This window comes from Panulirus ornatus, chromosome 58 (assembly GCF_036320965.1).
Source record: "Panulirus ornatus isolate Po-2019 chromosome 58, ASM3632096v1, whole genome shotgun sequence".
Taxonomy (NCBI): domain Eukaryota; kingdom Metazoa; phylum Arthropoda; class Malacostraca; order Decapoda; family Palinuridae; genus Panulirus; species Panulirus ornatus.
Window position 1 is genome coordinate 9,311,825 of NC_092281.1, and position 27,267 is coordinate 9,339,091.

A 27,267-nucleotide genomic window follows, 5' to 3' on the forward strand; every position below is an offset into this window, starting at 1 on the left:
GTGTTTCAGTCAGTTTAGTCTAGCCATTGCTGCTTGGAGTACAATAGAAAAAATCCTTTACCTTTTATTTGAAAGAAAAAATATTCTTTACCAGAAAAAGAATATTCTTTCACAATTATCGAGGCTAAACAAAGGCCACTTCGGATTTCAGTAACGAAGACCAATGTAGGACATAAGCTTTGTGTGTGTGTGTGTGTGTGTGTTTTGTGGATTGAGTCAAAAATGTAATATAACAGGTCAAAGCTTTTTTCCAAATCGGGTCAACACCTTTTTTCTAAATCGGGTCAACACCTTTTTTCTAAATCGGGTCAACACCTTTTTTCTAAATCGGGTCAACACTTTTTTCTAAATCGGGTCAACACTTTTTTCCAAAATAGAGTCGACGCTCTTTTTCCTATGGTAGGCTAACACCCTTTTCTATACAGTGGATCACTGTTTCTAGTTTCAAATAGATCATCAACCCTTTTCCTCAAACTATATCAACCTTATTTTTTAAAATGGTAATGAATCAACGCTATTTATAATAGCGTTGAAATGTACCTTTCCCCCCCCCCCCCCCATAAAAGACAATAGGTTAACACCATATTCCACATAGGCGATCAACACACACTCGTACAATGAGCCATGAAACATACATGCATATGATTAGACCTCCAGCCTGAAGCACATTTAAAATCCACAGGTTACAGTTAGGTTCATCATTCATTCCCAACCCTGCGTTCAATCACACTGGGGTTTGTAATTTCTGCGCACAGCAGTAATTTGAAACATCAATCACTGGAGCTTTGATGGCAACACTTCCCTCCTGCTGATTCTGCAGCAAGCTCTCGTTTCACAGGATATTGCAACGTTTGTTTTTATACATTCAATTCATATGTATATAGTCTGCGTTGATGTGAACAGTTATATATATGTATTGATTCATCTATAACCAACCCTAGGACTAATTGCCATGAAAGAGTCGTGGTGTTAACGAGTGTCTTGCTGTAGGTTCCTGCATCCCAGGGATACGCTACTCCAAGTAGCAGGGTACTGTAGACTCGCTTAGAGTGCGAGTTTCCTTGACCAGACTGTGTACTCGGTGACCTAACCACGCAAAAAAGTGACTTTTCACTTGTAGGTGTAAGCTTGAGCAAGCAAAGTCTGGAAACAACAATGATAATATATATATATATATATATATATATATATATATATATATATATATATATATATATATATATATATATATATATTGGTGACATATCAAGTGGTAAAAGTATCGCATGGGGTTACGTAGAGAAAAAGGGGAAAATAGTCAATTTCCCAGTAGAGGCATACATTTTTGAAAGAGAAGATCATTAATAATGAAAAAGTTATGTAATGCACTTATAAATCCAGTTTTGTGAAACGTGTAAAAAGGAAGAATAAATTGCTCTCTTACCACTGAACTCCCAGAACACCACCGGCCATCAGGCGCACCACAAATGAACAATGTTTTTTGTTAGTTTTTCTCTCACGGGATGTCGAAGTTCACCTGTATCAAGTCCTCGGTTTCAGCAGCCTCCCGAATCAAATTGTATCCTTTATCGTATTCCTTTAACCTGAACGCAATGTGTTTTTATACATGGTTTATTCTATAATCCTGATAATTTAAACATTAATTAAACATCTATATAGTATTCTTTTTTTCTCAAGTCACTATCATAATATCAGTTCTGTCCTGTTCAGGTGATCCAACGAGGCAGTTAGCTAGTTTTCAACCACTTTTGTGATCCTCTTTTGCCAGGTTGGAGGTAATAGATCACACACTCACTAAGGTCTTGTTCATAGGACCATAATTAACACATTTATTTCATGACTTGGTTTTCCAGGCCAGGAGTGAAATGGTTTAAGTTCTTGCCTTATATAAGTAAAGTCCAGTAAAATGTTTCCAGTAGAGCGCTGTCTCAGATATAGAGATCCATTGAAACGGAAAACTTTTTTGTGTGTAATGGATAAAGTGGGTGTTTTATGGGTAAATATACAGTGTGTATTGATGCCGGAGCCGCTGTGCTTTTTAATACAAAAAATTCCTCAATTAAACATCTCTCTCTCGCGTATTCTAAAGATCTCCAAAGAGGCTAAGATGAAATCTAGTCTTTCATTTCTTTTCTGTTTGAGGAACACAAAATTTCGCGGTAATTTATCACCAGTATTCGCACACGACTGCTTCCGTTTCACTGAAATGCCTTGAAACAACAATTTCTTTTTTGATTGGCGCAATGACTTCTTGCTGTTCCGAGTACATGAGTCACCACTTCAAGAACAGCTGGTGAGATTGTTAGTCTTTCATTAAAAACTTCATTTTACCATTTCTGCCGACTACCAGATCAAAACCAGCAGACGACAGTCATTCAGTAGTTCATGAAACTCTTAAGTATCAGCTCATGAGGTCTCAAGACCAGCTTCGGTAGAGATGCCGTCCTGTCTTAAGTGTGTGGGTGATTGTGCGTCGAGTAAGAGGCTTGGCGAGTGGCCGTGCGAGGGACTGCGCGTGTCCAAGGCGCGACACATAGCACTCCGCGTCGCTCGGGAGACTGAGTCCTTGGCGAGGCATACACCTCGCATTCCCTCACTCACCTGCGCGTTGGCCACCACACAAGCGCGCTAAATTCGCCCTCCTCCTCCTCCTCCTCCTCCACAGAACTCTCTTTTAGCTTTGCTCTTTTCGTGTTTATTCTATCACTCTTTTTTTTCTTTTCTTCCCCCTCACACACAGACACTTGTATGAAACAGCCCCTTCCATTTCTTGATGCAGCATTACCGTCTCCGTATCTTACGCGAGTGGGCGTTCGTTTTCGCACAAGCAGATGGTTCTAATCCCCGTTAAGACCTGGGAGAGTTGGTGTTTTTTCTTTTAATAGCCCAAGTCATTTATCCTCCCACTTTATTTTCCTCCTCCCACACTAGTGTAATCTGTTTACGATGCTCTGATTACGCCAGGTTGTTAACGTATAGCCTGTAATCACTGGATATGTTGTGATTATTTTCTTTCGTTTTAGCTTCTGTCTTCCATCATCGGTTCGTATCTGTGTCACCAGTTCAGTGTCCTCTCCCACTGAACACTTTTTGATATGGCAAGTTGCCTCGAGAGATCTAGTGAAGATCAGGTTATATTTGCATTTACTTGTGAATATATATATATATATATAAATATATATATATATATATATATATATATATATATATATATATATATATATATATTGCACATCCCTAGTGCAGGTTTTCTGCTCAGCCCTCGACAAGGGTGAATATCATTAATCATATCCCCCGCCAGCTTAACATTATTCAAACATGGTGGCTTGCGACAGCGAAAAGTACTGGATAGATTTACGCCATTGCTATGATTTCATCCATGGATAACTACTGAATTTTCCTCTGGCATTTATGTCTTTTTAAAACCCCCTTCCCAGACACCAAAAGCAGCAAGTACCATCCTAGTCTTATGAAAGAAGTGGATAATTGCTTTCAGTACATGAAAGAAATCATGCTTCTCTTACCTATGGGTAAAAAACAATGTAGTCTTTGGGGTTTACTCGGTTGATGGTACTGTCATTGCTTGAGGATAAATGATTGCTGATGGTAATATGCGTCTAGACTTGAAGGTTGATGCTGGTGAAACTTGCCAAAGAAATAGGTGTCCTGTTCCCAGCTGTGTTGCCAAAATCATTGTTCCACCGATTTTACGACGCTTGGCAACGCACAGCATTACGGATGCATTGTTATATGTATAACTATTCATTTGTGTGTTGCCTTTGTAAATGAAAGCATGTATGAAATTATTCAAAGGAATATCAAGGGAGCAAAGGAATTCAAAAAGTAACAGGTCAATGGGGTCTGATACCCGAACAATCAAAGCTTCTTGTAAATTCTTTATGTAAATCGTCTCGGTATACAATGTTAGCATTGATGTAGTAAAATGTATTATTCGGACATTTCATTGTTATTTTTGGAATGGAGGCGAGCAAATTTCCCAGCTGTTGGGTGGGTTATTGCGCAATGAAACTTTATTTTCCGGCGGACTTCCAAATCAGGCACATTGTAAAAACTGGGTTATATATATATATATATATATATATATATATATATATATATATATATATATATATATATATATATATATATAATATATATATATATATAATATATATATATATATATATATATATATATATATATATATATATATATATATAATATATATATATATATATATATATAATATATATATATATATATATATATATAATATATATATATATATATAATATATATATATATATATATATAATATATATATATATATATATATATATATATATATATATATATATAAAAGGCTCTGTATGACACAAGGCTAAGGGAGAAGAGGAAAGAATGGTTTAGGAATGTCCTAGGGATTAGGATTAGAGGTAAGGAGGGGGTAGCACTGCTGCTGAAGCAAGTTTGTGTATGTGCGAATGCAATCATGTGAGCTGAAGTTAACCAAAAGATGGGTGTGGGGTCGAGGGTCTTGAGAACATTGAGGAATGTTTGGAAAAAAGAGTTCACTATTAGGGAGTGTAAAGATGGGGATATTTCAAGGTATAGTAGTGCTAACGGTGTGCTATGCATTCGAGACTCTGACGCTGGTTGCGAAAATGGAAAAATGTGAATAAACGAAAAATTGAATGGCTGAGAACATTGTCACGTGAGGGTGACTGATCGAGTAAGAAATTATAGAGTAAGATAGAGGTGTGGTAATTAAAAGTGTGATTGAGAACGTGTATGATGAAATTCTTTGGACATTAGGAGAGAATGAGTGAGGAGAGCTTAACAAGGAGGATTTAAGAGTCAGAAGTGGAGAGGTCAAAGAAGAAGGGTGGAACTTGAAATGGGGTTGGATGGTTAGTCATAAAAGTTCTGAGTGTTCTGGGCTTGAACATCCAGGACAGTTCATGGCGTGTACGAGATAGAGCGAATTGGATCGACGTAGTATACAGGGGACAACATGATGTGAATGGAATGAACCAGGGCGTGTGCAACGGCCGTAGGGAACCACGCAAATGTCTGTGGGGTCTGGTTGTAGATAGAGGGCTGAGTTATCGGTGCATTACGCATGACAGCTAGAGAATGGAAGTGAGCGAACGAGACCATTTTTCTATATGTTCCTGGCGCTATGTCGGAAACACTGAAAACGCCGAACAAGTATGAAAAACAAGGTATACATAATATATATATGCACGTGTACACTTTTTTTTTTACGTAGTATGAAGCTCTATAAATACCTTTCTCAGGGAGCGAGAGAGCTTGCAGCTCAGCGCCAGACTTAGTGGAATAAGAGCAGTTTGCACGTTTAACCCTATGGTAACGTGGGAGCGGACCGCCGGAAACTCATTAAAATAAAGTAAGGCCATTTAGGAAGAAAAACGCCCTCAGTAAAAGTCACTTCAATTAAAGAGAAAAATATCCGCGAGCAGTTGGATATTTTTTTTTTCAAACCGCCCTGAGTTCTGTTAATGCGTACTGGATTAAAGAGCTGGGAGACTTCCTTGGAGTTTTTACTTTATAGTCGTGCTACATCACAGATAATCATCTGCCCCTGCTGTAGACGAGTGTAAAAAATAGATAGCAACGTTGTGAATAAATGCGTACAATAGGGCGACATGTTCCTCAGAACTGGGATACAATTGATGAGAGATTCTTCCTATACTTACAACACGTCTTCCACTTACGACTTCCTCATTCCACTACTCACTCCTCTTTCTCAGATGCCCACATCCTGCACCTTTGCATGCCACACATTGCCCACACATGTGAGCAATGCTTCCTTAGATGTTCTCCATTCCTCGCCCATTCCCCTAGGTTCGTTTACTTCCACCTTTGGCCATTCCTTACCCAATAGTTCGTGGTATCACCGCCCACAATCCTCTTATAAAGCTTATTCACCTTCACCATTCTCGTGCCGTCCAACAGAGTTTCACACTTTCCCCTCTCAGCACGATCACATCCGACAGTCTCTCCTTTGCACGCCTACCATTTCGTACATATTCTAGAGTAATGCCCGCTCATCGCTAACCCCTTTCACCTGCGTATATCTATATAAGCACTTCCTTTTTAGACTTTTCCGAAGCATAACTCGACAAGCTGTTCACAGTTTTTACTTACATAGGGTACTCCAAGTCCCCAGTTATACTCTCAACTACCACATCGCCCACTCTTATACACATTTGAATCTCTCGCCACTAATTCAGGTCCTTCTCCTGACACACCCACGAAGCTCCTCCCAAAACATTCAGCTCTCTTCCTCACTCCTCTTACTAACAGATGCATATGCGGTGACGGTCACTCTATCTCTTGTATTCCTCTTTCACTCTCACCCAAGTCATTCTGGAACTCTCACTCGCACTTTATAAACCCAATTCCATAACTCTTTCTTCAGACAGAAACGCGCTACTCTGAGAAGCAGAGTGAGTGATTGGAAGACGTACAAAAGAAACTGGGAGAAGGATAGCAGAGGTGTTGCGTGATAGTAACATAAAACCTTAAGAACAAGATGATGAAATGGAAGGAAGCGAACACTGAGAAGATGAAATGAGGGCAGTAATGAGGGAAATAGGTGGGGAGAAAGAGTACTACCTACGCATCTCTTGCATGCCGCGAAAGGCAATTATGAAGGCCAGGAACGGTGAGCTGAAAATCCTTCCCTTCTGTATTACTTTCCAAAAGTAGGGACAGTGAGGAGGAGGAACAGCATATTTCTAGGCTTGCATGCATTTCTCACTCGTAGACTCGGTTTACTCTCTTCAAAATCCTATGAATTTAGCTAACTGAAAACGGAACTGTGACTTTATCATTTTTGCCAACTGTACTAAAAGTGTTCTTGTCGGAGAACTTCTAATATCAGGTGTCAGATGAGGTCGTTGTATCAGGTAAAATCTCCTTGACGCACTGACTCTGTATGTGCCTCGGATGTATTCCACTGAAACTCATTCTTGTCCATCCTATGATCCCACGGCTCTATGCTTGTTATCGATGTTATGCAACAGGTACAAGAGCAAATCATAACCGTATAATTATCAACCATCACTTGTAGTCCCTTGATTAATATATCTGCACTGTATCACACTAATGTGACATATATACCTAGGTATTATTAATGCAGTATACAAACCTACTGATTCTCTCGCCTAGGGCGTTGAACGAGGAGGGGAGGAGGAAGGGGGACTGACTCACTCCCTTCCATTACCATCCCAAGTAACCCACACACACCCCCCCTTTCCTTCAAAGGAACTAATATTCATCATTCAACATCTCCGTCTCTCTGGAAAGCATCAATACCCGACAGGAGGGGTTTCATCATTATGTAGATCCGCGCTGCATCTGTTTAAGCCTTTGGTCTCGGGTACGTGATGGATGCGAGGCTGAGGACTCTATTTGAAGGTTGGGGGGATGGATGACGGACGGAGTGGAGGAGGAGACCAGGTGGGGGACTTCAGTCATTGATGATCACAGATCATAACCCCGGCGAGGTGTTGCCAAGGAGACGACTGATAGCGTCTCTGGTGGCGGCCTGTATTGCTACGGGAGTTTTATGTCGAGCCTCAGACTGTGCCAAGATTACGTGGGAAGGAGGTAGTGGGGAAGAGGAGTGGTAGTAGTGGTGATGATGGGGGGACAAGCGATCGTCGAAGGGAGCAGAGAGAAGCAAGAAGTTTGAAGGCATCATGTTTACATCCAGAGCCTATTTTCTCTGGTACGATATTCAGTGAAAACGAACTGAAATTGAAAAGTACATCGTGGGAATAGACCCCGAGTGGCACATGAGTGAATCGCAGTTAGCATTGCTGACCACTACACCACGGAGGTCCGTATATATATATATATATATATATATATATATATATATATATATATATATATAAACGTGATGGACGTGTGGACGTATGTATATACATGTGTATGGGGGTGGGTTGGGCCATTTCTTTCGTCTGTTTCCTTGCGCTACCTCGCAAACGCGGGAGACAGCGACAAAGTATAAAAAAAAAAAAAAAAAATATATATATATATATTTTTTTTTTTTTTTTTGCCGCTGTCTCCCGGGTTTGCGAGGTAGCGCAAGGAAACAGACGAAAGAAATGGCCCAACCCACCCCCATACACATGTATATACATACGTCCACACACGCAAATATACATACCTACACAGCTTCACATGCCTTGATTCAATCCACTGACAGCACGTCAACCCCGGTATACCACATCGCTCCAATTCACTCTATTCCTTGCCCTCCTTTCACCCTCCTGCATGTTCAGACCCCGATCACACAAAATCTTTTTCACTCCATCTTTCCACCTCCAATTTGGTCTCCCTCTTCTCCTCGTTCCCTCCACCTCCGACACATATATCCTCTTGGTCAATCTTTCCTCACTCATTCTCTCCATGTGCCCAAACCATTTCAAAACATCCTCTTCTGCTCTCTCAACCACGCTCTTTTTATTTCCACACATCTCTCTTACCCTTACGTTACATACTCGATCAAATCACCTCACACCACACATTGTCCTCAAACATCTCATTTCCAGCACATCCATCCTCCTGGGCACAACTCTATCCATAGCCCACGCCTCGCAACCATACAACATTGTTGGAACCACTATTCCTTCAAACATACCCATCTTTGCTTTCCGAGATAATGTTCTCGACTTCCACACATTCTTCAAGGCTCCCAGAATTTTCGCCCCCTCCCCCACCCTATGATCCACTTCCGCTTCCATGGTTCCATCCGCTGCCAGATCCACTCCCAGATATCTAAAACACTTCACTTCCTCCAGTTTTTCCATTCAAACTCACCTCCCAATTGACTTGACCCTCAACCCTACTGTACCTAATAACCTTGCTCTTATTCACATTTACTCTTAACTTTCTTCTTTCACACACTTTACCAAACTCAGTCACCAGCTTCTTCAGTTTCTCACATGAATCAGCCACCAGCGCTGTATCATCAGCGAACAACAACTGACTCGCTTCCCAAGCTCTCTCATCCTCAACAGACATAGTGCATAGTGCCATTGTACAAAGGCAAAGGGATAAGAGTGAGTGCTCAAATTACAGAGGTATAAGTTTGTTGAGTATTCCTGGTAAATTATATGGGAGGATATTGATTGAGAGGGTGAAGGCATGTACAGAGCATCAGATTGGGGAAGAGCAGTGTGGTTTCAGAACTGGTACAGGATGTGTGGATCAGGTGTTTGCTTTGAAGAATGTATGTGAGAAATACTTAGAAAAGCAAATGGATTTGTATGTAGCATTTATGGATCTGGAGAGGGCATATGATAGTTGATAGAGATGCTCTGTGGAAAGTATTAAGAATATATGGTGTGGGAGGCAAGTTGTTAGAAGCAGTGAAAAGTTTTTATCGAGGATGTAAGGCATGTGTACGTGTAGGAAGAGAGGAAAGTGATTGGTTCTCAGTGAATGTAGGTTTGCGGCAGGGGTGTGTGATGTCTCCATGGTTGTTTAATTTGTTTATGGATGGGGTTGTTAGGGAGGTGAATGCAAGAGTTTTGGAAAGAGGGGCAAGTAGATATATATATATATATATATATATATATATATATATATATATATATATATATATATATATATATATATATATATCTTTTTCTTTCTTTCATACTATTTGCCATTTCCCGCATTAGCGAGGTAGCGTCAAGAACAGAGGACTGGGCCTTTTAGGGAATATCCTCACCAGGCCCCCTTCTCTGTTCCTTCTTTTGGAAAATAAAAAAGAAAAAAAAATTGAGAGGGGAGGATTTCCAGCCCCCCGCTCCCTTCCCTTTTAGTCGCCTTCTACGACACGCAGGGAATACGTGGGAAGTATTCTTTCTCCCCTATCCCCAGGGATAATATATATATATATATATATATATATATATATATATATATATACACAAACACTACGCATTTCTTGCCAAGGGAGTCCTTGTCTATATGTGGACCTCTCAGAGCGCTCAGGAAGCCTGCAGCGTCCTATGGGCGGAACCATTGGTCATAAAGTGTAGTGGTGATGTGTGTTTGTCTATGAAGGGAGTGAGTTCGCTGTCTTCACTGTGGTAGCGTTGCAACGTGAGCACGAAGGGTGTTGGGATACGTTCGTCTGGCGTTTATGTGCAAGGATGGGCTACTAGAATCAGTCTGTTTGTGGCAACTATATATATATATATATATATATATATATATATATATATATATATATATATATATATATATATAATGCACACAAATATAGTGAATATGAACGTGCACTTTCGTAGAACACATAGTACCTTCTAGGATTCGAACCCAGAACCTTTTGCGTGGTAGACGGAAACGCTAACTAGCTAGGCTATATGAACAAGTATTATTAGACTTGGCCTGTTTGAAGTTCTAACGCCAGTGAAATTTCATTTTTGTCGAGACTGTGTCTTCGGGAGTAGAGCTTTGTCAAAGAACCTCTCAATCCAAAGAAGTCTATATACCCCAGCTACTGCATGTTGCGCAGGAGCCTTTAGAAGGTGCTACAGGAGGCTTTAGAGAAGTCCTAGATAACGCCAGAACTCTTTCATAGGAATAGGTCATGAGATAATCATGAATAGTTATAATGATAAGCATGAAAAAAAAAAATTTGAACAAAGTGAGAAACTAATTTCCTCAGACGTTTTCGTTCCAAGAAACAACTTACCGTCTCATCATCTAGCCTTTTAGAAACGAGGCAGAAGCAGGCGGTGTGGGATCACATGCGCCTCTTCAAGTTCGTAAATAATTACTTTCCAGGGAATGGAGCGAGTAAACATGGTGCGTGCCGTGAAGGAGAAACATGGAAGGGAATAATTGAGTCATACGGTGGATGACGGTCCATAGCCGACTGGGGAACGCACGGAAAGAAAGGACACTGTCTGTGAGTGCAAAATGAGTGTGTATGACGGTATAGTGATCCCGACGGTGTTGTCTGGATGCGAGCATAGATTAGGCTAGGTTATGATTGGGATATCCTAGTGGAAACAATTGGGGCTTCTTATCACAATAGTCTGCCTAAGTTTCCACACAGTTAGGCTCGCCTTACTTAACTTACTATCCTGTTTTTCCCTCTGCTTCCGGCATGGTATGTGGCTGAAGTTCTTTGTAGTCTCGAAACACCAGCACTAGCTGGTAAGATCCCTACATCATTGACAGTCACCACATTCATCTTTAGCGTTCAGATCCATTCCCTCTAATTCGAATAGCACCTACAACTGTGTAATGTACCGTTGCTATGTTCCAGCAAAATTCATCCCTGGATTTACGATCGAGGTGACACAGGTACCAGAGTTTTTTTTCCCGTCAAGACTCCCAAACTTCCACCTTCAGCGGCGTTTGATGCAATCGGCAGTCTTGTCTAAGCTGCGATATAGGTTTTTTTTGCCTTGCCATCCCAACCAATACGGACTTGTAAGTGCACTCGAGCTAGAGCAATGGTTTGCCTAATAGAGATTATATGCCCAGAGCTGTGACATAGCGGATGGACCGCAGAGACTCAATGAATCTGTGATGCCATCAAGAGAGTCCTTCTCATCTTCAAAATGAACATCAAAGCGAGAATCCAATTCCCCACAGATCTGTTGGTTCCAAGAAGCACTAGGAGGGGGTGTCATCACTCGTTCTTGAAAGTGGGGCAGACACAAATGGCGTGGGATCACATACGCCTCTCCAACCTCGTGAAAGATTTACTTACTCGGGAGAGGAGAGAGTCAACGCTGTGCCAACCACAGGAGGAGAGACACGACAGGGATCAAGGTATAGGGACCCGTGAATCCAGCACGTATCTGTGACATTCTGGCCACAGAATGCTGTATCACTGAGAAACACCATAGCATCAAGGACACGAGGATATATATATATATATATATATATATATATATATATATATATATATATATATATATATATATATATAGCCGTAACGAGATACGTAAGATGCCGAAGCGAAATAGAAATTTATCTCTAACTTACGCTTCCATTTCATACCTCTAGTTCATGATAAGATGAAACTAACATCAAGTTCACACACTCAACTATGTTAAGCACACTTAACTAATTTGACTTTGTTAACTAAGGGTCACCATAGAAAATAAGAGTTATTGCATGATGACATTATTTTGATACACAAAGTGCTTTTTGGCAGAAGAAGAAATGATACTGAGGAGGTTATAGCTGGCTGACGAACGGAAGAAATAAATCGTCCAAACCCATTACGTCTTGGTAATAATACATGGCTGACAGGATATCGGCGCAGACGCCCACTACCCAACACCAAATCAGACCTGGCATGTACGTAATGGTTCACGGCTGAGTGACAGCATTATGGATCATGCTTCTACCACAGTACGACCACTGACACCACGCTGCTGCCACCACCACATCACTGACACCGGAGCCTCCTCCACCACACCCACTAGAGCAGGGTTGGGGAGACCATGTAGTGGTCGACAGCTGTGGTGTGAGGAGGAACTCTTCTGGAGAGCTCGCTTGTTACCAGACTCATCTGACCATAAGTTATTGGGATCACTCAAGCTGATACCCTAGTTATAGAGAATTTAATTCTGATGCATTTCTGCCTGGAGGTATTTCTCCCTACGTGAATATCCCTGATATTTGGATGTTTATTTATGCATGGTTATTTAAAGAGCGTGCGTAAATATTTGACTGTACACTGGACTGAATAAGCATGTGGATAGCTTCGCCTATTGAATTCATTTTGAATGTTCTGTAATCAGCGATGCATTAATAATTTCCTTTGGAATATATAATATACATATATATATATATATATATATATATATATATATATATATATAATATGTTACAAAACCCCGCCTGCTCGAGGTTACACTGCAGGTGAAAAGCCACTTGTAGGCTGTATCATTATGGGTACAATCTTCTCAAAGAACTTGTCACTTTAGAATAGCCCACATTTCTCATTTACTGGAGGTAGCGCAGACTTGGGCAAGTAGCCTAAAGAAAGAAGACTTAGGTGACAGCAGAACTCTTTCTTAGAAAGAGAATGTCTTGGGACATATATATATATATATATATATATATATATATATATATATATATATATATATATATATATATATATCATTACTGGATACGAAGGAAAATTCTAATCCTGTCTTTATGCTCTACTTATCCTCCTAAATATTGGTTCCATCATTTTCTAGATGGCGAGGATAACCACAGAATAGCTGAGGTAATTGGACAAATTTCAGAAAACCAATATTCAATTACCGAACTCCCCGACTACATGTATATACATTTTCCTATCTATTTCTCGGTCGTTTTGCGATGAAGCTTATAGCCACTTAGTGCATTCATCCGGTTCAGTGGTGCCCTCTCGCCTTCACTGGATAAAATAATACCACTGAAGAAGATGTTTATTTTTTTTCTTGCATTTATACGCTGGTCTTGGGACACCAGTGCGTTCGTGTGTTCCTCGGTGATTTGGTGTGGAGATTTTAGATTTCTTTTTCAGTCATTTCTTATACCGAAATTACTATCATGAAATATTGCAAGGTAATTGGGAAAAAGTGTAATAAAGGTAATTTGGACAACTCTGAGGGGAGAAATGTAACAATATCTCCGAAGTAAATGCATTTTAATCATAAGTTCAGTTCACTTAAGGTCTATAGATTTATTTAGTTTATATATATATATATATATATACATAAATCAGAGGTTTGGAATGAACATATTTCTAACATGGTGTATCTTTTTGTATGTTTCTTAATCTGGGGAATTTTTTTTTTATCTCTCACACATATCTCTCTGAAACTACACACACACACACACACACACACACACTCACTCTCGTAAGCTGTTGCAGCAAACTGTTCTTCTCTGGTGAAAGGTTTTGACGCTCTTCTATACATAGGAATTTCAACTTCTCAGTCTGAGTACTTATATGTGCCGAAAAAAAAAATATACAGAGAACCTCTTTACGTGTGTGACTTTTACTTTCTAATCCAAGTGTAGAATTTCCTCAAAAACCTTCTAGCCAAGAATTAAATCAAAATGAAAATTATATGATTATAACCAAGAAGAGTTTTTGTCCATATAAGACTTCGAGTATAAATCTTATTTCACATTTCTAAGAATTCAGTCTCTTGTTTTAGCTCATCTTAAAAATGACTGGGATGAAAAAGGGGTTTTCACAAGGTCAAGCAAGGTGGCAAATCAGTGTTGGTTGTGTTGTCACAGAAGCTTTGACAGCTACGTCCCTCCGTGTTAACCAGCGACTCGAGTTTCTTGTGTATATATATATATTCCGGACACGGTTGACGAAGCTGTAAGCTGACTATTAACGCAAACTGTGCATTAAGTTTAGGCTCAGGGAAGTGAGAGCTGTACAGATCTGTTGAGAGACGGGGTTGAATGTAAGAGTATTGCTTTTCTCTTCCACTCAATCTCTCTCTTTCTGTTTGGCGAGTGATAACGTTCTGAGAGAGAGAGAGAGAGAGAGAGAGAGAGAGAGAGAGAGAGAGAGAGAGAGAGAGAGAGAGAGATTCTGGATTTTTAAAGATTTATATTGGCAAGATTGAGAATGAGGTGCCGAGTTCCCAAATCGCATCCATATCCAACTTCACCCATAAACTCTTCTTTTTTTTTCCCATATATGTATGTCTGAAAGAACCTGAAGATTTTACAAGACCAAAAGGGAGTTTTATGGCAGGATAATTGAGATTCTCCACTCGTCCCTATACGCCGTCAGATTGAGAAATTTTCTTTTTTCTTTTTCATTTCTATTGAGTATTGGAGAATACTAGTTTCTATAATGAAGATACACTTCAAATTACCTATTGTTCCTTTCAAGAAAGCCTCATCAGAAAACTGAACTACCATTATAAACAAGAGCGCAGAGTCCAATAACGATAAATCGTAAAATATAATAGGACAGGGGATTGATAAATGATGATGAAGACAATGTTATATAACCAGTAAAAAAAAAAAAGGGGGGGGGGGCATTTGAAGTCATAAGGACGTTCCTCTGGGACGAATGACATTACAACCTATCCTTGTGGTAGAGACTGTGAAGTTCAAGTAGACTTCGGGACACTAATTGGTCTTCTAGTTCTAGATTTCCGAGAAAAGGAGCGTTTCTTCTTTTTCTGCAACACTTGATCTCCTGGCTTGAGGAAAGACCAAAGTTGTTTTGATTATAGGTTTCCACCCTCGGCGCGCACCATAATGACAATTATAGGAGCGGGAGATCTTTGCTTCACTGAGCAAGTGGACTGAACAAACGTAACTATATAGTTAGTTTGACTCTCTCTCTCTCTCTCTCTCTCTCTCTCTCTCTCTCTCCGATCGTGAAATACTCCAGGCATTGACTGCAAGCCACTGCTGTATCTACATTCATTTACTTACATTTATTCATTCTCCTTTATTCACAGTATCCTCATTTTGCTTTCCTTTATTTTTAATTAAATGCACCAATATCATTCATTTTGTATACCCAGAACTTTTCATTTATCAGTCTCCATTTTTCTTCACATGATAATTGGTTCCTGTTCAGATGTTTTTAAGCAGTTTTTTGTCTTTTCCAGTTATTTTGCTCACGGCTTTATCTTTTTATTTATGTGTATTTCAAATCTGCCTGGTTGGAGTTATTGAGTATTTATGACAATGAAAATAGTGTTAGTAATGATAAACCATTTACTAAATTTAGTCAGCCATTCGACTGAAGACACAGTTGAGAAATTTCAGAACAGAAGGCAGTATGTGTGTTTGTGTGTGTGTGTGTGTGTATGTATGTGTGTGTGTGTGTGTGTATAGCGACGTCATTGTGTATATATTTAGTTATGTTTGAATGTGTATGCTTGTTCTTTTATATGTGTATATTTCATTCGTATTTCTGTACGTATGTTTACGTCCCAAAGTCATTTCGACCGTTCCTCCCTATTGATAACCAGGCCTTTATGGCCAACGTCAGGTATACAGTTATTCTGAGCGAAACACTTTCGCTTGGAGCCATAAACAAGGGAATATTACTGCTCATTATCCCGGTATATGCCCGTAAATTATGCATTATGCGAGTGTAAATCACACACACACACACACACACACACACACACACACACACACACAATTTATGCAATATTAGGAGTACTTGGGTAATGAAACAATATGAGGTTGCAAATACTGATAGATAGTAATTACCCTCTTGAGAGCGACTTAACGACCCTTGACCATGACGTAACGCCCCGTGACCTCGACAGTATGACCCTTGAGCATGGCGTTACGACTCGAACGCCACGTTACGACCTTTGAACACAACGATACGACCCTTGATCTTGACGTTACGACCGTTGACCACGACCTTACGACCCTTGGCCACGACGTTACGACTCTACCTACACGTTACGACCCTTGAACACGACGTCATGGCACTTGAGCACGGTGTTACAACCCTTGATCATGAAGTTACGACTCTTGAGGGCCACAACATGACCCTTGAGCACGGTGACACGACCTTTGACCATGACGGCTAGACACTGAACGAAGGTACGACCTTTGATCACGATGGTGCGAATCTTTGGCATCAGATCCTGACCTTTGACCTGACCCAAAAGTCGTATTGTTGTGCGCAAGAATCGTCCCATCAAATTCAAGGATGTACCTTCATATTCAAAAGCCGTACCGTCGTGCTCAAGGATCGTACCGTCGTGCTCAAGGATCGTACCGTCGTGCTCAGGGATCGTACCGCCGTGCTCAAGGATTGTACCGTCGTGCTCAGAGATCGCACCGTCGTGCTCAAGGATCGTACCATCGTGCTCAAGGATCGTACCGTCGTACTCAAGGATTGTACCGTCGTGCTCAGGGATCGTGCCGTCGTGCTCAAGGATCGTACCGTCGTGCTCAAGGATCGTACCGTCGTGCTCAAGGATCGTACCGTCGTGCTCAAGGATCGTACCGTCGTGCTCAAGGATCGTACCGTCGTGCTCAAGGATCGTATCGTCGTGCTCAAGGATCGTATCGTCGTGCTCAGGGATCGTACCGTCGTGCTCAAGGATTGTACCGTCGTGCTTAAGGATCGTACCATCGTGCTCAAGGATCGTACCGTCGTTGTCATGGGTAGAGCTGTCGTGACCGAGTGTCGTACCGTCGTGCCCGAGGGTCGTGCCATCGTGTTCAAGGGTGGTACCGTCGTGCCCAAGATGTTGAAAAAATAAAGAAAATACAATAAACAATGTTTATTTGGAATTTCTAAGTGGTAATGCCGTTGGCGGACATTAACTAGTGTACCAAACTGACTTATAGCATCATATATTCCCTAAATGCATTGCCGTCTGTCATTCGTAACAATGGATTCTGAAATATCACGGTAGTAAAGAACATTATGGTTTCTGTAATATTAAGTCTTTCTGATCTACAACGCTACACCATCGTACTTATCAGGGAAAAAGTTCTGTTATGTAAAGTGCGCGATAGATTCTGACTTTGATCAAAGCATCTGTGGCAAGTCACGTTTTCATTACTGTTACCCACCAGCCTCTCTCTCTCTCTCTCTCTCTCTCTCTCTCTCTCTCTCTCTCTCACATATCAACAATCACTACTCAGAAAATCTTATGCAAACCCTCATCCAATTACCTCAGCTCCGTGTACACATAACCCACCCTGGCCGTGAGAAATAGCCAGGCGAGCGACAACCTCTGGTAGCAGAATAAAGGACGTCTCCTCTGTTACTTGACACGTTATCACCGACCCGGGCGTTAAGACGTCAATAAGATCTGCCTCGCTGAGGAGAATTCACACAAGGGCTGAGATTACCTCAAGAATTCCATTAACCCGAGCCATATCCCACAGCTTTCCAGGAACAGTTTTTCTTAATTTTCCAGGACGAGAAGAAAAATGGTTTTGTTGTACCCTCGCTCCTGCGTTCACGAATGGCGTTCTTTACGAAAGTGGGTTTTTTTTCCTTTTGTCGTATCACACACGAGGCGTTCGTGAGGAGACTGTGAACCGAGGGCAGTAGGGAGGTCAAGGCTGCGCTTCAGGGTAGCCATAGGAGGGCCACTGGTGCCACAGTGCCAACTTGCAAGAGCACGTGAGTGAAAACGGGAGGAAGGGTTTTTACATCTTACACCTCCTTATTCCATCTCTCAGTCTGTCTAATTCTCTCTCTGTCTGTCTGTATGTAACCATACCTTCAACCAACAGTGGTCCATTACAGAACCCCCTGTCTGTCTGTGTATCTGTCTTTATATAACCATATCTCAACCAACAATGCTCCCCTACAGAGTCCATTGTCCGTCTATGTATCTGTCTCTCTCTCTATCTGTCTGTGTGTGTATAACCATACCTCCACCAACACTCCTACCTCCACTCCCCAACAGAGGGCCTTCTAAATGCTAGAGGATGTCCCTCGTTACTCACCATTACGTTCCTCTTGCTCTGCCATACATCACCTCCAGCCTCCCCTTTACCACCATTACCTGGAGGTCCAGCGAGCCATTTCTTTACCCATTACCATAATCATCTCCAAGTCGTGGGTAAGGTTTCATATCATTTACTGGAATGAGAGTAATTTCTCTACACAAATTACCGACGGTTGCTTCCCTGTGTTTCCCATCCAGGTGGTGGTGATGGTGGTGTGGGATGGAGCACACCTGTGTCACTCTTCCCTCTATGTCGGTCGTCTCTCCATCTTCATACTCTCCTTCTCTGTACTTCTCCTCCTCACCTGCCATCTTTCTCAGGCTTTCTCCCTTGCACATCAGCTCCTTTTCTGCTTCTGTGTCTTCTGCGTCTTCTTCTTCTGTGTCTTCTTTTTCTTCTTTTATCATTCATTCTCCACATTTTCTCTTCGTGTCCATCAAAGTCCACTTCCTCATCTTCACTTCAGCTCCACCATCTTTCCTCTTCTTCAGTAATCAGTTTCCTCTCGATATTCTCTCCCTCGCGTATCATTCCTACCCCCCCCCCCCTTCCTTCCCCCCCTTGTGACACCTTTTTTTTCTCCCTTGCCCCTCCAGCCACCAGCTGTCCCAGGAAACAGCTGGTGGCTAGCCATCTGTGCTGGATGATGACGTCGCTTCTGACATATAGCTGGTATATAGTGGGTCCCATGGGTATATGAATAAGTAAATAACTGTTTATTAAATCTAAGCTGCCATCCGGCTGAAAGCATAGAGCTTTCGTAATTGGGGTGATCATAATAGCAACTAGTTAGTCACAAACGAGCTGAAAATCAAGGTGGGAAAGGATACTTGCATTAACGCACGATTGAACTATATTTACATAGTACAGGAAGCTTTACAGAGTAAATTTTGTAGTTTATACATTTAATGTTGATCCTTTGAAAATTATGCTTAAATCCACGTACTGGTCGAACTGCAGTAGTATTGTGTTGACATATATTATGTACTCAAATGGAGAACATTAATTGATGTAAAGTTATGTACTTGTTGAACTGCAGTAACGCTTTGTCGACATATGTACCTAAAGGTGAGTATTTAAAGGTGAATATGTTCACGTTGGTTGTTACAGCAGTAAAGTAATTGTGTGTGTGTGTGTGTGTGTGTGTGTGTGTGTGTGTGTAGCAATGCTGTCATATATAAGTATATGTTCAAAGTTATTCTGCGAATGAGACATCATCCTCAGCAATGCTGCGTCACTGGGAGTATAGTCTCGCCAAGGAATTTCTTACCTCAAAGAAATATACATTTCTCTGCCACTGAAAGAAGCGCTGGAGCCTTTACGAAGGTCCTGGATAATACCAGAACAGTTTCATAGAATTTGGTGTTGGAGAATTTACAAATATTGGCGTTTATAAATACATATCAAATGTACTTTGAATATGGAGTTTTTTTTTTTCATCTGTTTGCTTATGTAATTAGACGTCATCCAATTAACGCACCGAATACCCGATGCCGAAAGCCCCTGTTGATTATCATTATAAGTCAGCATTAGTGATAGGTGTGTAGGGAAATGACTTTAATTTCCTCGAGACTTTTATCTCAGAAATATGCGAATGGTAGATTAAGAGGAAGTCTTTAGGGGGTATGATAATATGAATGATCTCTGGGGTATAGGAATAATGAGAACTCTATTAGGGAGCTCTTTAGGGAGATGGGAAAGTCTTTGGGCTACAATGGTGTATGAATATTACTATCATGACTTAATGTATCGTTTCTTCGTTTCTACACATTTCACAATACTTCATTTACCTCTGCCACCTTGAGCAAGTCATTCGGGTCATTCTGAGCTTCCACCTACCACAGCAGATGATCAGACCAGGGCCTTCAGTGAAGTTGGGATCCGCTCAAGAGCCTTGAAGACGCACATGACGGATCTGAAACCACAACACCACTGTATCATCTCAAAGTCCCGTTCTTCTTTCTTTTTAAACATCATGCCCTTGTGAAACCTACCTCTCTCTCTCTCTCTCTCTCTCTCTCTCTCTCTCTCTCTCTCTCTCTCTCTCTCTCTCTCTCTCAACGGAGTATCCAGCTTTCACCTTCAGCCCAGTATCCTTGCGTTCACTTTTCATATATATATATATATATATATATCAACAGCAAGCCATTCCCTCTTCCGACTCCTGCCAACACTCGCCTTCAGTACCAACCCCTTTTCTCCAAAAAAGAAAAAAATTGCTTCATCCTACAACTTACACCCTCGCCAAGGCCCCACACAATAGACAAAACCCGGCAGTTTTCCTGCCATTTACCTGGATCCTGCATCACCTTGATCCTCGTAGATCCTCAGCTTCGTCCTCAACCTTCGTCTTCCACCAGCCAACATAGTCTCATTACCTCCAGGCCGCGAGGGAGGCCTCCTATCATTACTGGATTGGTAGTGGGTTCCCTCGTCCTGCTGGATTGTGGAATCCTACCCTTGAGCACAAGGGCGCGACCCATCAACTTTCTCCTTTCTTACACTTTTCCAAACTCTGTCTCCAACATCTGCAGTTTCACACTCAAATCAGCCACCAGATCTGTATCATAACAACAACTGACTCACTTCCCAGGCCCTCCACGTTACAACCTTTGAACACAACGGCACGACCCCCTTCAACATGAGGTTGCGACTCCTTTATTATGATGGTTCGGTCTTTGAAGGGTCAAAGGTCATACCGTCAAACCCAAGGATCGTACCATCTCTCCCAAAGGGAGAACCTACTTTCTAGAAGGCACACTGAATAGATCAGCTTCGAGTTGTGGTGAGTGGATCGCCACCAATGTCTCGTGTTCCTTCCCTTCATGACAACCTCCCTCACACCCTGCTCAATCTTCATTTTCATCTCCCCAACGCCTTTCTTGTTTCAACTTTCCTTTCCTCGTCTCTGCTATTTCCTCTCTCTCGCGTCTTTTTGCACTCCACCCTCTTGCCTTCTTCCACTCCCCTCATTATTTACGTTCAGCTTTTCTTGTCTTCCCCTTCCCTTCTGAACAGGTCCACCTTCTTCCCTCGCCTCCCCTCCTTCCTCAGTTGTTCTGGGGACAACTGGTGGCGAGCCAACTGGTGCTAGTTGATGGGTGTCGCGTCGATCGGTGCAAATTGTTGATGAAATCTGGAAGATGTACGAGGGAACTTGTGTGTGTGAATATATGGACTCTTTTCGTGTGTGTACCATTCAAATCAATAAGATATCGCAGTCAAATACACCGGTAGCATCCTAGCTTGAGCCACTCATTACTTAACTTTCAAGGAAAATCCATTTTTTGTTTTGGCCTTCAAAAATGGACGTACATGTCAATGGTTTACAACATCATACCATTACTTTCTCACCTTTTTTGTCTCTGCCGAGTGGAGGAGAGGGAAAGTTTACTATAACCTTGACCTTCTCGACTCGTTTTCCATTATTTTCCATCGTCTATATTCAAGACTTTCCTCCGCCATCATTTCATCATCTTCCAAGAGGCAATTTTACCTTCGTGAAGCCATCCCGAGTAATCCTGTGGATGTCTTTATCACACTCAGGGTCGCCCCAGCCTTCCCCACGCATCTCCATCACACTCTCAGACGCTGTCACTCGGTAAGCGGTTGTCTGCCTCGTGGCACAATCTCGTCGTAGGTACTCGTAGGTAGGTATGTACTCGTATGTAGGTAAGTAAGTAGGTGTTCGTAGGTATTCGTTTACCCCTCTACAACTCTTTGCAGTATTTCTTTCCCTTATTATTTTTTCCTCTTCTCCACCACCTCTCCTGATAACTCTCACTACAGAAAAAGCTCTCTCTCTCTCTCTCTCTCTTCTCTCTCTCTCTCTCTCTCTCTCTCTCTCTCTCTCTCGCGCGCGCGCGCGCGCACACACACACACGGCTCCCACACTCACTTTCCAACAACCATTAACATCCTAGACCTCTCTCGACCAGAGCCAGACAAACCACACAACTCATGCCATTATCTCTAATCCACAAAAACATTTAATACCCAAGCATTACCCACCACACTCCTCTCCTCTCTCCCTCAAAAGCCATTATTGTTCAACATTTCTACTTCCTCAAAAACTTTAAAGCTTCAATCCCTTTCTTCCCTCAAAAACCTTTGATCTTGAACCCCTTTCCACCCTCAAAAGCATCTATTCTTCAACACCCTTCCTTTATCAAAACTCGCTATGCTTCAACACCTTAACCCCTATAAACCTGTATCTCCAACGCCCTTCTCCCTTCCACACCTATATCCTCAAAGTCTTCCCTCTCTTCAACACCCACAACATCAGCATTCTTCCACCCTTCGTGATATACACCCTGGCCAGAATCTATCGTTCTCCCATGGGTTCTGCCGCATCGTCCATGCCTCTCCCTCCTACAGGAGCAGCCTTAAGCTAGCAGTTTCCTGGTCAGACAAGGGTGGGCTTTACCTAAAGACTGAGGGGAGAGAGCGATCTTCCCTTCCTCCTACAGTTCTTAACTGGCGAGCCTTCGTTGTAGAGATACTGCCAGGTAGAGATGCGTGAGTGTTTGTGGTTACTATTTGTGTGTTAAGGGGAAAGAATTTTAACTCCTTTCGCGTTGCTCCGTCTCGTAACCTTGTATTTGATACTGTCTTAACTCCAATGTGTAGCACACACACACACACACACACACACGTATCCCAGCCTAAACCAAGTACCCTTTTATCGCGGTGTATCGATGGGAGGATGAACACAAGGGTTGGGTGTAGGCCGACTGCCACGCCTAAGAATCATCATGGTCAGTAACGCTAACCACTACACCACGAAGGTGTGTGTGTATGTGTATTGATCCTCGTATCATTTACTACCACTTTTGCCGTTCCATCTTTCCCTCTTTATTTTTTCCTCCCTTACGCCCTTCTAATTCTACTTTTCCTTGTGACGTCTCTCTCTTTAATGGGGCATGTCCCTCTTTAATGCCCGCGTCATCTCTCTCTCTCTCTCTCTCTCTCTCTCTCTCTCTCTCTCTCTCTCTCTCTCTCTCTCTCTCTCTCGTCCATTTATCCTCCCCTTCACCACACCTATTCTCTCTGATACTCTCTCCTCCTCCCTTCCCTGCTCACCTCACTCTCACTGGCCGACATACACGACCATCATGCAGACTCTCAGGCTGAGCCACAAATGGCTTGCTAGACCTCACTATCGCTCCCAACCCTCGTTATCATACTTGACTAATACAACCATTATTCCTACCCCCATACACCATTATTCCTACACCATACACGTATTAGTCCTACACCATACACGTATTAGTCCTACACCATACACGTATTAGTCCTACACCATACACGTATTATTCCTACACCATACACGTATTATTCCTACCCTATACACCCATTATTCTTCACCCACACACTCGTGACCTCACTACATGCATCCATTATCGCCACACATTAATCATTCCTAGTTCTCTACACCCACAAGCACACGTATTTCCATCAAGTATCGACTATCCTCACTCACACACCCATTGCTCATCCCCATGTACTCATTACCCCACCCTATACACCCATTATTCTCAGCCCATGGGCCTATTATCCCTAACCGTGCACCCGCTATCTCCACCTCATAAACCCATTATTCCCACATCATATAATAGATAATCCAAACGATGAGGAACCGCTGCTCTTCCTTCCTTTTATCATCCACTATCTAGAACATATAATTCTCGCTCCATCTCCCATATACCCCGCCACGGTCCCCTGCTCCTCTTCCCGCCCATTCTTATATCTCCAACACCCCTTATCCTCCCTCACACACCTCGTTCTATCCTGCAAAATCCTCCTCCACTTTTGCTTTCCTATTACCGATACAACTCCCTCAACAACTACTCCTTTCCAACACCCATTCCTTAGCATCCTTCCCTCACCATGGAACCAATAGCATTCGTCACCATTCCTTCACTCCTATCACCATTATATCACCCTTTCTTCACTCTCCTATCACAATTATACCACTCTTCCTTCACTCTCCAATCACCATTACATCACCCTTCGTCCACAATTCTATCATCCTACCGTCAGCCTACCTAGGACCTTCTCTCCTTCCTTCAGCACCCCAGTGTAACGCGCCAGCCAGTCATCCCTTCCTACGTAAACGAGGAACATATCCGGGCTTGCTAGCAGCTTAACTCACCAGCTGACACACTGAAAGCAAAAGATCAGAGCCAATGTTCCTCCCTAAGGCCAAAGTGCCAAAAGGAAAAGATAAGCTTCACAGCCAATCAGCTTAGCCCTCCCCCCTCCCCCCAAAAACAGGGGGGAGTGAAGATCTCCTACCAGTTAAGCACCATTGACCTAATCTAGTACTGAATAACCTCTCTCTCTCTCTCTCTCTCTCTCTCTCTCTCTCTCTCTCTCTCTCTCTCTCTCTGGATGCAAGCAGAGAAGGACGCGCAGAATATTTCCTCAGTACAATTTGTGAGAAATGACACACTTTGTGCAGCGCCATTGATGTTGGTATTAAGGAAACTAGTCCAGTCGAGAGAGAGAGAGAGAGGAAACGCAAAGTCTTAAGGGCATTATGTGAATCTACATTATTGCCTAAGACTATGTCACCGGTGTTGTATATGTTGCATTCCTTCTATGTTCGTTGGCGTTATAGAGAGTTTCTGTGTCGGTAATTTCTGTGGCGACTTAAAGGGTGGAAAAAAAATGCAGATTAGAAAATGAAAATGCGTGGGAATATAATCCTTTCAAGTAGGGTGCAGAGTTCATAACGTGCTAACGTAAGGCATTCCCTGATCAAAAATAAATGTAGTGATCCGACTGTTGATATAGACGTTTGTTGTGACGTCCAGCTATAGTCAGGAGGACGGTATTACAAACAGGTCAGAGCTCAGACTGGCTTCCTTATCACCTGGTTACATAAAACCAGAACTGTAACCCACAGTATTGCATATGATTCTCCCCACGTCCAAGATCACCCCCCCCCCCCTCTCCTACCTCCCTCCAACACCAACATCTCCCCCACTGATACCTGCAAACTCCCTTCTTGCCCACAGTACCCAACTCAGCCTCACTAACCCCCGAATGGAATGAGGGAAAGGACCTTTCTTAAACTAGGTCTCTCTCTCATTCCTATCCCAGTCCTCCTCCTCCTCCTCCTCCTTCCCTTCCTCGCTCATTCCTCCACATATACGTACAATATCGCAGCCACAAATGAACCTCTCCATCTGTTCTGACGCACCGAGTTATCATTCCAGGATGACATGTCCAGTCTCCATCCAGACGCAGTGGCTATATCTTCCTCCTTCCAATGTGCCGGAAGCATTTCACAGACTGTGCATAAGAGGGACGCTAACATCTGTCGCAAACGTTGGGGCAATTAGGGAACTTCTGCTGAAATCATAGGATGCAAAGACATCATGCTGGTTGTAAAGACGACACGGTACAACTTCATGGTGGATCGATACTTCCTCATGAATGATGTCTCAAATGTGGTATAGATGGCTCTTATTGAATTTGGGGATCTCTCTCTCTCTCTCTCTCTCTCTCTCTCTCTGCCTATTCATTTGTCTGTATATATATATATATATATATATATATATATATATATATATATATATATATATATATATATATATATATATATAAATTCTCCTCCGTCCTTCGCCAGTCTTCGTCTCACGCCCACACTAACACCCACCACTCCTGCTGACGAAGGCCTGGCGTGCGGGAGTGAGACGTGATACACACCACCTCACACACTGCAGCAACAATTTAAGCCATCGAGACAGTGTGGGGCCGCGTCCCTCTACCCTCAAGAAAAGACAGAGGTCAGGAAGAGCATTTCCACCACATGTCAGATAATTTCCCTCTACATTTTTCCTGAACAAGGGCCTCAGGGGAAGCAATTTTTGTATGTTACAGGGTTTCAGGGGAAGTAATTTTTGTATGTCAAGGGTTTTCAAGGACGCAATTTTTGTAGGTTACAGGAAAAGTTTGTGTATTTCATGAGGTTTCAGGGGAAGTGATTTTGTTTTCTAAGCTACAGGGTTTTAGGGGAAGCAATTTTAGTGTTACAGTGTTTCAGATGAAACAATTTTGTATGCTACATATATTTAATGTCTAATAAGAAAATGCCGTAAACGATCTCCTATTTTCTTTGATGATGAACCAAATTATACAGTATTTTATCACAATTATTCTTAGGGTGAACGAGGAGGGAAAAAAGAGGGATGAGACAAAGAGGTATCTTCATATACTGCTGTACAGGAGAGAGAGAGAGAGAGAGAGAGAGAGAGAGAGAGAGAGAGAGAGAGAGAGAGAGAGAGAGAGAGAGAATATGGCAGAAAGAGATTAACTCCCTTCTCCATTTCATCCCCGACAAAAAAAAAAAAATTGCACTTGGCAACAGGTCTCTCTCTCTCTCTCTCTCTCTCTCCCTCCCTCCCTCGTCGACCCTTACCTCACTCCAGCAGGGAACAACAACAACAGGGTCTTCCACAGACCACTATACACCATCATTATAACTCTTTTCATTCCTCCCAGACAACGCAGCCGATGGGGAGAAAAGAGAACTTCAAGTGTTATCCACAAAATAATGGTTGCCTTTGTCAAATCCCTTTGGCTACCCCACTTCACACTCCATTACACAAAGCACCACTACATTGTAAAGGAGGGAAATACACAACACAACAGTTACAAAACACTTCACTGAATTGCACTTGACTGTCTTCCAACACAACGCTATCTTGCAGGTGAATATGTCTCATTTTTCCAGCCCCTCTGGCGGATGAGGAGGAGTCTTTCTATTGCTATCATAGCTTTTGAGGGAACAAGAGGAGG

The 27,267-nt window shown here is 42.1% G+C and overlaps 1 protein-coding gene and 1 long non-coding RNA gene across 8 annotated transcripts in view; one reads left to right on the plus strand and one right to left on the minus strand.

Annotated features, from left to right (window-relative positions):
- The window catches only part of LOC139766924 (uncharacterized), a 31,938-nt gene extending 29,394 nt beyond the window's left edge, over positions 1-2,544 (minus strand). For 4 of the 5 annotated variants that reach the window (XM_071695970.1, XM_071695969.1, XM_071695968.1 and 1 more), the window contains exon 1: positions 1,424-2,544. The gene's annotated coding sequence lies outside the window, so the exon portion shown is untranslated. The remainder of the gene's footprint in view (positions 1-1,423) is intronic. The other variant, XM_071695965.1, reaches the window with a different exon arrangement.
- The window catches only part of LOC139766925 (uncharacterized), a 162,316-nt gene that overhangs the window by 20,361 nt on the left and 114,688 nt on the right, over positions 1-27,267 (plus strand). Inside the window, exon 3 of one of the 3 annotated variants that reach the window (XR_011716965.1) lies at positions 25,683-26,007. The exons of 1 other annotated variant lie outside the window; for it this stretch is intronic. This is a non-coding gene — a long non-coding RNA (uncharacterized lncRNA). Of the gene's footprint in view, positions 1-25,682; positions 26,008-26,095; positions 26,410-27,267 lie in introns of those variants that run through there. One more of the 3 variants, XR_011716964.1, reaches the window with a different exon arrangement.